Consider the following 17,698-nt stretch of genomic DNA (forward strand, 5'->3'; position numbering starts at 1 on the left):
AGGGAGAGGGAGAGGGAGAGGGAGAGGGAGAGGGAGAGGGAGAGGGAGAGGGAGAGGGAGAGGGAGAGGGAGAGGGAGAGACCCAAATTGGGCATTTCCAATGGGTTCCATACCTGGGAGTTTAAAAAACCCCACTGAAATTGGCAGAAAGAAGTGTAGGAGCCAGAGAGGTTGGGAATACTAAGAGAACATATTCTACAGACGTTAACCTAATAAGGCTCATAGGTGTTCACAAAGACTACAGCAGCAATCAAGGATTCTTCATGAAGCTGTGCTAGGTCCTCTGCATATATGTGATGGTTGTGTTACTTTGTGTTTTTGTGGGACTCCCAACAGTAGGAATAGGGGTGTCTCTGAGTCTTTATCTGCTCTTGGGACCCCTTTCCTCTTATTGGATTGTCTTACCCAGCCTTCATATGAGGGTTTATGCCTAGTCATATTGTATCTTGTTATGCAGTATTCAGTGGATATCCTTAGGAGATCTTCTCTTTTCTGAAGGGAAATGGAGGAGAAGTGGATCTTGGATAAAAGGGAGGTGGGAAGGGAGCCTGGGAGGAGTGGAGGGATGGGATATTGTGGTTAGAATGTATTCAAAACAGTAAATAAATTTTTAAAAATAAGGATGTGAATCACGGAATGGCCAGGCTCTATGATAATCACACATCACTCTGAAAAATTACCTAGTATTCAAAGGCCTTAGTGCCCTCCCCCACCTCTCTCTAAATGAAATCGGTTACTTTATTTGATGTTAAGTTGAATAGGACAGATACTGTACATAGAACTGTCCTTATGGCAATGACTCAGAGGGAAGTGTGCTGTGTGGGAGCAGTCACTGACAGCTCCCTTCTCCCAAGAAATGGCTTCATTTTGCTTTTGGTTTTCTTGGTTTTGATGCTGATATTTATTTCTTGCAAATTCTCATGTCCTGGTAATCTCATAGTCTACCCTGTCTGCTGATTAAAACTGAGGAATATGATACATTGCCTGCACACTTGCAGGTTAGACTTAACGTTGTGTGACTTATCCCTCCTCAAGGCCATATACATGAATAATTCAAAAATATTAGGAAATGGATACAATTCTTGGTATCTTAGTTATTTTTTTATTGTTTTGATAAGACACTGTGACCAAGGCAATGTATAGAGGAAATAATTTGCTGGGAGCTTGTGCTTTTAGAGAGTTGTTCAGTGACTATATTTATGGAAAGCATGATGACATGCAGGCAGGAGTGCTGAGGCCAGAACTGAGAGTTTATACCTCAGTCTGCCACCAGAGGAAGAGAGTTAAACAGGAATAGAAAGTGTATTTTTGCTTGTTTGTTTGTTTGTTTTGAAATCTCAAATATGTCTGCCCTCAGTGACACACCTCCACCTCATCTATCCATGCCTCAAAGCATTCTTTTGGCTGGCTTTAGAATCTACTTCTTTTGGATTCTCAAGTAGACCACAGACCAACTGAGAAATCTAGCCTTGTGGACTGAATAACAATTGGATTCTTGGAACTGATTTTAGGTAAAGGCTATTGTAGGATTAGACTTATCAAAGCATGGAAGGCACTCTAACCAATCACTTTTGACTATATTTAGGCTTATTCTATAAAAATTGTTACTCCAGAGAACCCTGGATAATATACTTTCCATATTTTTAAGTCACTAATACTTATTTAGGATACCTATATCAATATTAAGTGCTAAGATATTTTCACATTGTTTTTATTAGGTAATAATAAGAAAAATATATCTATGTGTGTTTGATAAAATACAAACATACTAAGCCTGATTAGTATTCATTTGAAGTTTGTTCAGCCTATGGGCCTGGGATCTACTGATCCATGAACAGCAACTGCATTCCAAAATGCTTCTCAGCAGCCAGTTGGAAAGATCATGCTAATCTGTGCACATCTCTAAAAGAGATAAGAAAACAACAAATCAAGTAGACATTTGTTACCCCAGAAAGTTATACTGCTTTATTCAAGAAGCACAAGGATAGATCAGTTAACCAGTCTATTTTCTCATTTTGTTAGAGTGGTTTTCCTATTCTTAAGTAGCATCTTTTTCTGAAGTTATGAGAGTCACAAACCACAAATGTAAACTCATTCAGACATTAATACTAGCATAAAAGCTGCGGGCCACATTAAATACTACATCTGTATGACAGAGAAGCCTACATTTCATTAAATGAATTCCATATTGTGGTCTGAGAGGCTTCCTATAGCCTGAAGCCTGGGGGTGAGGATTTATTTTTTTACTATCATAATTATTTTTTTAATTCAGATTGTTTCCAGACAAGGTATTGCTATGTATCTCTGAATGGTCTGGAATTTGCACAGCTCCACAAATCTCTGCCTCCAAACAAAAATACATTATCATTTAAAAAATATAATGCTTACATGTTTCTATGCTTAGTTTATTAGAGCAGGACCCTCAATATGACCCTCACCATTTTTAGGCATTGATTCAATGCATTTTCATCCATCTTACTCCTGAATGTCTCACTAATTTTGCATTTTCCAAGACATTCTCAAGTCACAAATTCATCTTCTTGCTTGTGGAGAGCCCAATTTCTCAAGTTTAAAGTTGTGAATTACGATCAATCTAATTATAAATCCCTTAATTAGGCACTTTAATTGATAAGTCATCAAAAATAGTATATCCTTATTTCTTGTCACATTTTAAGCAACTTGATTTCCTCATGATTAATACCATGTTACATGTTTAATAATTGTTAACGTTGACTGAGTACTATTTTACATGTCCTATGCTAAACACTAATAAAGGCTCTGAATCAATCTTTCTTTCCACTCTCAATGATCAAGGTTGTGCTTAGAGCCACTATGATAGCTTCGAGTCTCAAAATAGACGCAAGAACAGTAGAATTGAACACAGAAGATTTCCTAAGCCTAGTTCTTCAAGCACTATAAAATTCTAGGTCATATACCCTGGGGAACGTGCAACACTCTAATATATCATTTATTTATTTTCTTTCTTAACAATTCACTAAAATTGCTTTATAGTAATTTTTGATAAAATTTACTCACCAGGAACTATGATAACAATAAGAAATGCTTCAAACCGTAAGTGTTGTCCTTGTACAGGAGCCATTATCTCAGTCTATGATGACTGAGAATTTTGCTGGATATGGTAACCTATGCTGACTTGCATTCTCTTAGGGTTTGGATGACATCTCTTCAGGATCTTCTGGATTTTAGAGTCTCTGTTAAGAAGTCTGGTGTAATTCTTGTATAGGTCTGCCTTTGTATGTTACTTGGCCTTTCCCCCTTACTGCTTTTAATATTCTTTCTTTGTTCTATGAATTTAGTGTTTTGATCATTATGTGACAAGATTATTTTCTTTTCTGGTTCAATCTATTTGATGTTCTACAGGTTTCTTCTACATTTTGGCCATCTGTTTCTTTAGGTTAAGGAAGTTTTCTATGATTTTGTTGAAGATATTTACTGGCCCTTTCAGCTGGGATTCTTCACCCTCTTCCTATTATTCTTAGATATGATCTCTTCATTGTGTTCTGAATTTCCTGTATATTTTGCTTTAGGAGCTTTTTACACTTTGTATTTTCTTTGACTGATATGTTAATATCTTCTATAGCATCATCAACACCTGAGATTCTCTCTTCTATCTCTTATATTCTGTTGCTGATGCTTGCATTGGTAGCTTCTGTTCTCTATTCTAAGTGTCTATCACAAAGGTTGCCTCCATTTTTGTTTTCTTTATTGTTTCTATTTCTATTTCTATTTTTAGGTCTTAGATCACTTTGTTCAATTCCTTCATCTGCTTGATTGTATTTTCCTATATTTCTTTAAGGGATTTATTCGTTTCCTCTTTAAGGGCTTCTACCTCTTTGCCTGTATTTTCCAGTACTTCTTTAAGGGAGTTATTTATATTCTCTTTAAAGGCCTCTATCATCTTCATGAAACGGGATTTTAGGTCAGAATCTTTCTTTTAAGGCATGTTAGGTATCTAGGGCTTGCTGTGGTGGGATAACTGGATTCTGATGGTACCAAATTGCACTGGGTTCTGTCACTTATGTTCTTGTGCTTGCCTCTAGCCATCTGAGTATCTCTGGTGTTAACTGGCCTTGGTGCCTCTGACTGGAGCAGGCTTCCTTGAAGTCAAGTAGAGCTCTGTGACCTGGGTAAGATCTGGTTCCAATAAATATTACCCTGTCTATCAATATGAACTTGCTGATGATTCAAATTATTTACTACTGAGTCAGGAAGTCTACTTTATTTATCTTTGTACTTCTTTTAGAATATCCTACATAATAATACATAATAAATAACTCTGAACAAGTTAACTAATGAAATGTCCTCTTTCCAATCTCCACAGTGAGATTTTGAACTAAAATTCAAAGTCAAAGGAATTGCAAGGTTCTATCTAGAACTTCTTAAGCATAAAAGTCATAATTATAGTAAAAAACATTCTCTTGAATTATTTCATTATTAGGTTTGTTTTCTAAGAGTGTCCAAACACACAGAAGATCACTGCATAGGATCGAATGGACTGTGAATTGAAAATGGTTTTGTAGATTCTTGGCAGCTCAGTTTTGGGTACTATAATACATGATTATATAATATGTCATATGAACATGTTTTAATGTCCAGGAAAAACTTACAGGTAGCTCTTACCTTATGAAATGCTTTCCTATATAATCATAGAAAAAAACACATATTACTTAATATCTGCATGTAGAGTAAGCTACTTTTGTTAACGCAAGACAAAAGTTCTTAATTACTGCTGAAGAACTTTGATAATGGATTATAGTTGCGAGGTTAAATTCTGTATACCTTGTCTCAACTTGTAGAATTGTATGTCTTGTTTTCTAGGATTTTCATTCATTTCTTTAGAATAATGACTGCTTTTGTATACTAGAAGCATTTGATAGTCATTTGTGTTGGCTATGAAAAACTTTTGATTTCCTCATATTCCTTAGCAAAACAAATTAATCAGCTCCAGATGCACTTGAGAGTTTGTTATCCGAGTGGAAAAGTATATCATTGTTCCAAACAGCAAAAAAATCACATTGTTGTGTTTGTTCATTTAATGATGGGTTGCCATAAACACTGTACAATTGTATAATATTTTTTAAAGGAAACTCTCAGGCAAATCATAAATTCATTTCAAGAAAGCTGGGTACTTGGAAATGTGAAACCATTTGTGATTTCACATGTTGAAAGATGGCAACTAAATGATATCCAAAATTATGATTGAGAGTTTGTTTCTAGTAAGGGAAAGTATGTAAAATGGAGATGATGAGAGAAATGCCACTAAAGAATGATGTTATGAAACCATCCAAATTGTCGGAGGGAAACAACATGACAGTAGTGAGAAATGAGATAGTGTTGGGAGCCTGGGCATCTTTTGTTGATGAACTGGGATACTTTTTGACGAACATGGCAGGATTATTTACTACTGTTTGAGTTTTATAATAACACTGGTTAAACTCTTGACTGAAAAAGCTACTCAATATACATCTTTCAACTTGAATGAAAATAAATAGAAAAACTGATAAACAACCTTAATCTATAACACAAAACTGCTAAAGAAAAAATTGGTCAAGTACTTCAAGACATATGAACAGGCAATCATTTTAGGAAAAAGACTATAGTGCAGGAAATAGCTCTAGAGTTGTGAAACAGTATTGCATGAAATAAAAATCTCCTGCAAAGAAAAGGAAATAAGTAGCGGAATGAAGAGTCAGATAAGAAATACAATGAGAGAAAAATCTCTGTCAACTTTACAGGAAACACAAGATTTATGTATAGAATGTATAAAAAACTGTGAAAATGGGGTCCAAAGAAATGGGTCAGCAGTTAAAAGCACTTGTTGCACTAGGTCAAAACTGATTCAGTTTTAAGCACCCATATGGTGGCTCACAACAGCCTGTAGTATTAAATATATGGGATCTGATGTCTTCTTCTGGCCTCCCTGGACACCAGGCATTCATGTCATTTATATACATGTGGGTGGGTGTAGGGATATTCATCATCTATATACATAAAATATGTATTTTTGCTGAAAAAAACTGTGGAGGTCAAAACTAAGGTTTCTTAAAAAATTAAAACTAAGATTACAATATGATTCAGCTAAATATCTCCTGGATATACCCAAAGGATTGCAAGTTCTGCTATAGAAATACTGGCACATCCATGTTTGCTTTTGCATTCTTTACCTTAGCTAGAAAATGGAACCAACAGAAATGTCTATTATATATGAGTGGGCAAAGAGAATGTTATACATATACCTAATTTTATTCAACTGGAGAGAAAAACTTTGTCATGAAATTTTCAGGAAAATGAGTGAAACTAGAAATTACGTTACATAAAGTAACTCAGATACAAAAAGACAAATACCATGTGTTTTCTCGCATGTGTGGATTGTAGACTTTTAATCTTAATATATGTACGTATGTATGTGTGTAGTTATAGACCATGAAATTAGAAAGGGGGCCCTCTCAGTGGAAAAAGAAGTCTTAAAATGTGGGCAAAATAACTAAGGTGGTAATTTGGCTAGTCCTATGTCAACTTCACACAAGCTCTAAAGGAGTCTCAATCATTGAGAAGATTCCCCTAGAAGATCAGGCTGTAAGTAAACAAGTCTTTATTAATGTATTTTCTTAATTGGTGATTGATGGAGTAGTCTCAATCAATTTTGAGTGCACTCTGGGATGGTCGTCTTGAGTCCTATAAGAAACAGGGCAGAGTAAGCCAAGGACAGCAAAGCCAGAAAGCAGCACCCCTCTGTGGCCTCTGAATTATATCTTGTCTCCAGGTTCCTCCCCTCTTTGAGTTCTTGCTAAGGATTTTCTCAAAGTACTGTGCCACAGAAATGTAAGCAAAATAAATCCTTTCTTCCCTAAGTTCTTTGGTCATCATGTTACATTACACCAATATAAACCATAACTAAGACAGATGAAATTAGCAGAAATATTACATAAAAACAGAGAGGGTTATTGGGGGGAGGAAAAGAACAACACAACTGAGCAGGATATCAGGAACCAGATAAAGAAGATGGAGAAACAGAAACAACAGTTTGTATACAATGACACCCATTTCTCTGAAAGCGAATCATCAACAACACAATAAAAAAAGGACCACAATAAAAATAAAATCATAAAATTTGCATAAAATGTATGGAAATGGAAAATTACTATGTTAAGCAAAATAAACTGGAGTCTAGAATATTGATGCAACATGGTTTCTTTGGAGGTCATAATCTATATTTAAGAGTATGTGCGTGTGAGATATATATATATATTATATACATATATTAGAGAGAGAGAGAGAGAGAGAGAGAGAGAGAGAGAGAGAGAGGGAGAGAGAGAGAGAAAGTTTTTACATTGATAAACTATATGACTTAAATGGTCTACCCTATATATTATTAATAGTTATGTCAGAAATGCCTAGATATAGTTTCTGGCACATCAACTCTTAAACATTTTCAATTAAATAATGACACATCAAAGGAATATAGGAATGTTGCTCACTTATTACAAGGGAATATATATATATATATATATATATATATATATATCCTGTGTAGTATACTTTACAGTGCTAACATTTTTATTTATAACATTATTTCTGTTGTATATATTTAAATGTTGCCAATATATTTTGTATATAGTTACATTGCACAAAGAAGTACACACCTTATTTAGGACTTCAAATTAACAGCCACTTGAATGCATGTTGTAAGGAGCTGGTCATAGATTTCTGGAAACCACAAGACAGAATGATGGACATTTTTCATTATTTTTGTAAATTCAGTGGTTTGCAAGGCAGTGGAGAATGGAAAAATTTAAGCAGAGTTTACATATTACATGCTAGTATGTTTCAACTTGCTTTTAATTTTCAATGTTGAATGTACAAGCATTTTTGTTAATTTAGTGGATTGAAAACACAATGGATATGAGTGTGTACATCCTAGTTCACCAAATGGTATATGATATACTCAGTTTTGAAAAATATTTTCAATTTCATTCTTAGCCAACCATATAAAGTGCTTGTATATGAACATTTTGTGTTGTATTACTAAATATTGACCATCTTTGTCATGATTAATATGAAAATATATTTACCTCACTATTTGCAAGTAACATGAGCTTCATGTGCCCTTCATTGTAACCAAAGGAAAGAATAGACATTAATCAATAGTAATCAATACGTGCAAGAATGCCTGTTTGGCTATCACAAGTAGGTAAAAATGTCTACATTCAAACAATTTTTATTTCAGTAGAAATAAAAATTTGAGTTAGTTTTGACTGATTTTCTTCCTGTGAAACCTTACAATTTTTGACTTTGTTTTTGTTCTTGTGAAAGTGGTACTAAATGATATTTACAACAGGAACTTAATAGAAGTCTTCTAAAGCACATAGGGAATGTGTTGATAAAAACTGGCAATGGAATTCTTAATCTCATGCTTCACCTGAACAGTACTTCCTTGCATTTTTAGTAACTACCATAAATTTAAATAGCTTTTGGTGTGGTGAAATAGAAAGCATATCATAAGTACTAAGCTCCTCTTGTTTTAGGTTAGAATCCCTGTAAAATTGATGCTTTTTAACAAAATGTCTCTTTGTTTTGAGTCAATCTGTTTTCATTATTTATAAATGAATCTCCCCAATAGTGCCCAAAGGTGGATCAGATTTTGCCTTAAATTTTAGTCTGCAAATAGCTGCTGTTTTATCAGCTGCTGGTGTGCGTTTCAAGGTAGATTTTAGCTAACATTACTCAATCCATGTTTTTATCCTGGAGTCATTACAATATTTCTGATCATGATTTTCTACATTTAGGAGTAGAAGACCTATGTAAGTTAATGGCTATTATTTTAAATCTTCACGTGATGACTGCATAGGCTGCCATCATCTACTCTATGTGTAAAGCAACTCACAGAAACAGAAGTACAAAAATAAAGTGAGCTATACAGCCACCTATGTGACTTGTGACAGTATAAAGATATTTCTCTCTTATAGGAGGACAACAAAGACAGGCGAAGTTTATGTGAGGGACGTTGCACTTTAGAATTTGAGAGCCTTGTTTCACTTCTATAGAGGAGGGCATCTTCTTTCTTCCCACATAGTTAATTCGACTGACTCTGACTCTTTTACATTTTTTATGACACATAACTGTCTACTCATTTTGTGAGTCACAGTCTTCTGTTCATGCCAAGAAAGATCTTCATAAAGTAAGAATTTGAAAAAAAAAAGAAGCTAAGTGGAATTTTTAGCAAATAGTTTGACCTCACTTTCATGAGTATTTAAATATTTAAATCATTAATAGATGTGGTTTGAGACATTTCCACTTTCAAGAAAAAAAAAACTCCCCAAGCAGTTACGTTATTGAATTGGGCTAAGCTTTGAGAATAAAATTTGCATGTGTAAAATAATATAAATGAAAGTAAGAGACTTCAGTTTGAAAATGATCCAGAAATCATGCATTAAGTGCCACATCCAATCAGGAAAGGAAAAGCATAAGTTGTTTTACATTGAGAAAATGTTCAGGCTCTCTGACACTATTGTACAAAGAAACATACAAACCTGAAATATGAAGAAATACTTCTACAATATTCTGCTTGAATTCACAGTTGTAGTTTTTCAGGTTTAAGATGTGTTACATTCACACAGCCACACAGCTATTTTATACAACTAGGTGATTATAATAATTGTAAAATTTCTTGTTTCTGAAAGTTCCATTAAGAATGCCATTCATAAAATATCATTTAAAATGCTTAATTGACAAAACCACACATATTCAAAATATAAATTGTGATAGTTTGATATGTCAACATAAGATATTATAATTACTGCAATTAAATCAGTAAGTTCCCTACCACTCATGCATAGATCTCGAAAGGTTCAGTCAAATGTTATACAGTTGACCTGTATGTTCCCATTTCTTCATTACCAAATTCTCAAAAGCCAACTGAATTTGCCAGAATTTTTGTTACTGTGATTAAACACCAGAATCCAAAGCAGTAAGAAGTAGAAAACACTTACTGTAGCCCACAGTTCCAGAGCTTTGAATCCGTGCTCAGGTGGCTGTGTCAATTTGGACCATGGCAAGGCAGAACATCAGGGCAAAGTTGTTCAGCTCATGGTGGTTAGGAAGGACCGCACAACGGAGAGATATAGGGAGAGAGAAAGGAGGATGGGTAAGGAAGGAAGAGTGGGTAAGGCTAAGAGAGAGAAGAGAAAGCATGCCTTTGCTCTCTGCTATCCTACCTATTGGATTTCTTCTATGTGAGCATTCGACCTATTGGATGACCATGAACCATGTTCAGGTTGGGTCTCTTCCTCTCAGAGACTGTATAAATGCAGCTTGCCTCCATCCATGCCTTTACAGCCACTGCTAGAATATGTTTTATCAGTCTTCCCATCATCTCTGAACCACATCTATTTGACAAGTTTATCTATCAGACTACAATAGTATATTTCTAATAGTCACTGATGTTTTCAGACTGTGTGTCTAAATGAGATTGTGTGGGATTTGTCTTTCTGTGCCTGGCTTCTTTCTATTATCACATTGTCTTGGTGTTTATCTGTGTTGTTTTAATGGTAGAATTTTTTTATTGCTCAATAACATTTTATTGCATAAACAATTTTAGTTTCATCTGTTCATAAATGCTTTTAAACATTTTTTTGGCTTGGATATTTTAAAAAATGTTTCAAGGAATATGAAAACATTGACTTCTTCCTGAGTTCTTGAATTCAGGCTACTGATACAATCCCATGAATAAGATGTTTTATCTTACTTTAGCTTAATTTTTAACTTTTAAGAAACCTCAATCTGTTTCACATATTAGTTATACCAATTTACATTCCTGCTAACTGTGTATCAATATTATTTCTTTTTGTTTTTCTTCATACTTTGTCAACATTTGCCATCTCTTAACATGTGATTAAAATTTGCTTTTTTGTATAGGTGTTACTTACGGTAACAAAACTCATGATAGTTTTGATTGGTATTTCTCTAATAATGAATGATGCTGGGCACATTGACATATTTTTGTCTATCATATGTATCTATTCTTTGGAAATGTCTGTTCAGATTCTTTGTCTACGGTATTTCTGATTTTGAGAGACATGGGTTTCTATTTTTAAATTATTTATTTGTTATGATTTTATGCATAGGTGTGTGCTGCCTGCACATTAGTGGTTGTGGGTACATCTGAAGCCAAACGAGGCCAGAAGAAGGTGCCAGAACCACTTGAACTTGAGTTACTGACAGCTGTAAGCCTTCATGTGGGTGCTGGGATGCAAGCTCAAGTCCTATGCAAGAGCAGCAAGTGTTCTTCACCACTGAGTCATCACTCCAGCCCCTAAAAAAGTGTTTTATACATTTTATACATTAGTCATGTATCACATATTGGTTTGCAAATACATTGCCCATTCCATTCCATTGATTGCCCTTTTTCTTTTCTTTTGCCCCTTTGATTTCACTTGTCTTCCAGTCCTTGCTATCTCAAGAAAAGTCAAGAAAAAGGCCAAAATATTTTCCTGTATTTTCTGGCTGCAAAAACTTACACTTAAGTCTAACCCATTATGAATTAAGTGTTTTACAGAGTATCAAACAAGCAACCAAGTTAATTATTTTGCGTGTGGATATCTGTCTTTCCGTACATGTTGGAGACAGTTTTCTTCCCCCTTCATATTCTTTTCATTCTTGTAGTGGATTTGTTACCTAGATATGTGGAGTTTGATTCTTGACACTATTCTGTCTATGCATCTGCTTTTATGTCTACTACATTTTCATTGTCACATATTTGTAGATTGGATGAAATTTATTTCTTTTTCTTGGCTTTTTACTCTTAGTAGACTACCCAGTATGGCAGAAGTACTATATGTACAAGACTGGAAATCCGTTTCTTATTCCTGATTTTAGAGAATAATATTTTAGCTTATGTTAAAATATATTTCTTTTCTACAGAAGTTATTTAGGCTTTTTGTTGTCAAGGAAAGATTACATTTGGTAATTTATTTTGCCATCTACTAAAATCATATTATTCTTACTCCTTACATGCCTAGTATCATATGTACTATTTAGTGATTTATATGTGTTTAAGTGTCATGGAATCACATAGATAAATACTAACAGGTCTAACAGGTAAAGTTTTATATCAGATTTTCACATCTATGTCTGCCTATGATGTCAACTTATGATTTTCTCTTATTGTAGCTATTGGGCACTTGAAATACTAATCTCTTTCTGATAAAATGAATTTGGAAGTGTTCTCATAGTTCAGGTTTTAAATGATTGTTAAGTTCTTGGTAGATTTAGCCCAGGAAAACATTTGGATATGTGTTATACTTTCCTGAAGTTTTGTTTAATATTGAGTCAATCTGCTTATTCAATAGTAATATTCTTGTGATATATATATATATATATATATATATATATATATGTGTGTGTGTGTGTGTGTGTGTGTGTGTGTGTGTGTGTATTTAAATATCAACAAGTTTTCACTTTCTAGGAGTTTATCCATCACTTATAAATTAACTGAGTCTTTGTATGTATTTGTGGTCAGTACTTTCTTAATGGCTTTCATGTTATATCAGTTGTATGGTTGAACCTTTTATGTATTAGTTTTAGAATGGTAACATTTTATCTTGGTTAATTTGCTGGCATTGAAAATTATAGCTTCTAGATTTATTTATTTTCCCCTATTGTCTATATTTTACTTATTCCTCTAATGTTACTGTTTTATTCCTTCTCTTGACTTTGGACTTTGATTTTGTTTGGCTTTATTTGTTGTTTTTTTTTTTTTCTAGACCCTTGCTATGTGAAGTTTTTTTATTTGCACTAGTATTTTCTCATGAGAGGAATTGCACTAAAATTTTTCTCAACAGTTCTGCTTTATCATAACTTTTATACTTTGGTTTGCTGCAGTTGTTTTTGCTGCTCACATCAGCAAAGTGACGAGATATAAAATTAACTCAAACAAATCAGGAGCCTTCATCTACTCAAAGGATAAACAGGCTGAGAAGGAAACTAGGGAAATGACATCCTTCACAATAGTCACAAATAATATAAAATACTTTGGTGTGACACTAATCAAGCAAGTGAAATATCTGTATGACAAGAACTTCAAGTCTCTGAAGAAAGAAATTGAAGCAGATTTCTGAAGATGGAAGTATCTCCCATGCTCATGGATTTGCAGGATTAATATAGTAAAAATGGCCATCTTGATGAAATCAATCTACAGATTCAATGCAATCCACATCAAAATTTCAACTCAATTCCTCATAGAGTTATAAAGAGCAATTTTCAAATTCATTTGGAATAACAACAACAAAAAAACTAGGATAGCAAAAACTATTCTCAACAATAAAAGAACTTCTAGGGGAATCACCATCCCTGACCTCAAGCTGTATCACAGAGCAATGGTGATAAAAAAAAAAACTGTATGGTATTGGTATAGAAACAGACAGGAAGATCAATGGAATAGAATTGAAAACCCAAAAATGAACTCACACACCTATGGTCACTTGATCTTTGACAAGGGAGCTAAAACCATACAGTGGTAAAAAGACAGAATTTTCAAAAATGGTGCCGGTTTAATTGGAGGTCAGCATTTAGAAGAATGCAAATTTATCCATTTTTATCTCCTTGTACAAGCTCAAGTCCAAGTGGATAAAGGACCTCCACATAAAACCAGATACACTGAACTAATAGAGGAGAAAGTAGAGAAGAGCCTCAAATACATGGTCACAGGGGAAATTTTCCTGAACAGAACATCAATGGCTTATGCTCTAAGATCAAGAATCGATAAATGGAACCTCATAAAATTGCAAAGCTTCTGAAAGGTAAAGGACACTGTCAATTGGACAAAATGGCAATCAACAGATTGGGAAAAAATCTTTACCTATTCTACATCTGAGAGAGGGCTAATATCCAATATATACAAAGAAGTTAAGAAGTTAGACTCCAAAGAATCAAATAACTCTTTTTAAATGGGGTACAGAATTTAAAAAGAAATTCTCAACTGAAGATTATCTTCAAATGGCTGAGAAAGCACCTAAAGAAATGTTCAACATCCTTAGTCATCAGGGAGATGCAAATCATAACGACCCTGAGATTCCACCTCACACCAGTTTTAATAGCTAAGATCAAAGCTTAAGTTACAAAAGATGCTAGCCAGGATGTGGAGAAAGAATACTCCTCCATTGTTGATGGGATTGAAGCTGGTACAACCACTCTGGAAATCAGTCTGGCGATTCCTCAGAAAATTGGACATAGTATTACCTGAGGACCCAGCTATAACATTTCTGGGCGTATACCCAAAAGATTCTCCAGCATTTAACAAGGACACATGCTCCACTATGTTCACAGCAGCCTTCTTTATAATAGTCAGAATCTGGAAAGAACCCAGATGTCCTTCAACAGAAGAATGGATACAGAAAATGTGGTACATTTACACAATGGAATATTACTCAGCTATTAAAAACAATGACTTCATGAAATTCACAGGCAAATGGATGAAATTTGAAAATACCATCCTGAGTGAGGTAACCTAGTCACAAAAGAACACACATGGTATGCACTCACTGATAAGTGGATATTAACCCAAAAGTTTGAAATACCCAGGATACAATTCATAGACCATTTGAAGCTCAAGAAGAGGAAAAATCAAAGTGTGGATGTTTCAGTTCTTCTTAGAAGGGGGAACAAAATACACAAAGGAGGAAATATGGAGATAAAGTGTGGAGCAGAGACAGAAGGAAAGGCCATCCAGAGACTGCCTCACCTGGGGATATATTCCATATACAGTCCTCAAACCTGGATGCTATTGCGGATGCCGGGAAGTGCTTGATGACAGGAGCCTGATATGGCTGTTTACTTAGAGGATCTGCCAGAGCCTGATAAATACAGAGGTGGATGCTCACAGCCAACCATTGGACTGATCAAACGTCCCCGATGGAGGAATTGGAGAAGGGACTAAATGAGTTGAGGGGGTTTGCAGCCCCATGGAGGGAGCAATAGTTTCAATAGGTCAGATCCCCTGGACCTCTTGGGACTGGACCACCAACCACAGTACACTTGGAAGGACCCAAAGCTCTGGCTGCTTATGTGGCAGAAGATGGCCTTGTTAAACATAAGTGGGAGGACAGGCCCTTGAGGCTGAGGGGGTTCGATGCCCCAGTGTAGGGGAATGCAAGGGTGGGAAAGGGAGAGTGGGTAGGTGGGTGGTGGAGATGCAGGGGATTGGGGGATGGGATAGGAGGTTCTGGAGAGAAGATCTGAAAAGGGGATAACATTTGAAATACAAATAAAAAATCTAACAAAAAATAAATGTAAAGGACAAAAATATTTGCTTAACATCTTAAAGTTTGTTTCCATATTGTTTGCTCAGGAGCACTGTTTAATTTGTGAATATTCTGAGTTCCTGCCATTAATATATTTGATTTTAGAATTGAACCATTATAGTTAGAACAGGAAGTGATACAGTTAGAACATGGCCTTTGCCATCTTCAGTATGCTGAGATTTGTTTTTTGACCCAATATAAGAGTTGCAGGGATGTTTCATGTGCACTTTTCTGCTGGGAAATAGAATAGTTTGTAGATTTCCTGTAAGTTCATTTGATCATTATGTTTAATATTTACTCATTGACTTCTTGTCTTATGGATTAACTATTGTTGAAATAGTACACAGAAACCTCTTTTATGGTATATGATTTTACTGTTTTTATTTTCAGATTTCTTAATATATATTTAGATAACCAAACGCACTGTTATCAAAAATATGTTGTGTGTATATATACACTTCTTATAACCTCTTCATATATTAAATGTCTTAATTGAGGTAGGGTGGTATCTTATTTGGAGGGCTTTGAATTAAATTTTCTTTTGCCTAGAATCAATGCTCCCTTTTTGTTATCAGTGCATGAAATAAAGTTTTTCTCATTCAATTATTTTCTGGCTGTATGTGTGCTTGAGAATCTTTTAACAGTACAAATAAATGTATATATATTCTTTACCTTGGATAACATAATCTATTCACACCTAAAGTCATTATTAATTTTCAAAGACTTCCTATATGATTTCCTACTTATTGTTTAGTAGTTTCTTCCAATCTTACAGGTTTTCCTCATGATTTAATAAACCTTTTAGTGTTATGTTTTGATCCATTGCTTTCTCTATTCTATGCATTTACCAGAGAGAATATACTGTGTGGCTTACATATTATTTTATGTTTGTATTTCTTTCTGATGCATTCTGGATAAGGATAATGAAAACTTAATTGCAATAGCAGAAAAATCTAAAGAATTAATGATTTGATAGAATACCTATGTCTTACAATTACTTTTTTGATGAGCTGTTAGCTTTTGTCTATTTGAAACCCAATAAGTAAAGTTACAGCTACAATGGAGTGCTTCATGATGAAGACTCAAGATATTCAAACAAGACAACACGTTACCATTGTGTCATTACTCTACAATGTTGCTCTTTATGAAAGGAAAGTTTCCCTCATAACCCAAAAGGTTCTTATGTGACAGATTTTCAATGAGAAATTGGTATATTACCAGTTAGACTCTGTGGTGTGCAACTGTTGGGGGACTTCATGTTGATTTCCAACCTACATATTCTAGGTAGGAATGAAATATAGGAAAAATTTTACTAAAGGATACAAATCTAAGAATGTTTATCATTTAGTATAGTTAATTTTAAATACCTGGAGAAATTTCACCCAGGTCTTATATGATTATATATGCTTTTTGTAAAAATATGAACTCAATAGAAAATCGGGCAAGTCTTATATTTATTATTAGGAACTAACTGAATTAGTATTTCTTAATTAAAATTCCTCAGGTAAGACTTTTGTCAAATTAAAATGTGTTTCTGTGGGATATCTCAAGGAGAAAGAATATGAAGAGAGAGAAAAAAATAGACAAAGTAGAAGGGTCATTGTGAACTGTCTTCCATGGCAATAAATAAAATTCTAACGGTTGCTTCCCATAAAGAAAAAAAAACTGCATGCACCAGTGGAAGCTACTTCCTGCCTGTCACTTCCAAACTGTGTTATGAGAATGTGAGGGTAGTGGACCACAGAGATCAGTCATGGAATCCAGTGGCCGTTATGGAAATGCAATGATTCCAAAGGAATGTCTGGAAAAAAAGTTTCCAGGGGGAGCCACTGAATGGCTGTGCCCATAGTGAAAATGAAAGTAGGAGCCATGGCTAGCCAAGAAGAGCATCATAGAACATTTCGCTGGCCAGAACAGATGCTGAAAGCTGAGTCGCCTCACTCGTGCCAGTTCTGGGACAGTCTGGAAAGAGCAGAAACCAAGGTGGGGCAGGAGTGGGTAGGAAAAATATACCAAACCCCAAGTCATATGAGGAAAAGTCTACAAGGTTATTTGGGTACTCATTACTCATTTTCTTATGAATGTAATTGTGGGATAAACTTTCAGTGATTAACAAGAGCATGTCCTGAATATCACGGGGGCATCTAATTGGACAGAGTGACATTTCAAACTTATTTGGAGGTACTTCATTTATGTGGTGTCTACATACAGTATAGCTTTTCTCAAATATGCACCAAAATGATTAGAGACTCTAGAGACTTTAAAAGACAAAAAATAATGTCAGGGAAGAAATTTTTGAACCTGATAAACAGGATTATTGCCATTGATTATGATACACACACACACACACACACACACACACACACACACACACACACACA

The sequence above is a fragment of the Grammomys surdaster genome, unplaced genomic scaffold, assembly GCF_004785775.1.
Source record: "Grammomys surdaster isolate TR1022 unplaced genomic scaffold, NIH_TR_1.0 126113, whole genome shotgun sequence".
Lineage (NCBI taxonomy): Eukaryota > Metazoa > Chordata > Mammalia > Rodentia > Muridae > Grammomys > Grammomys surdaster.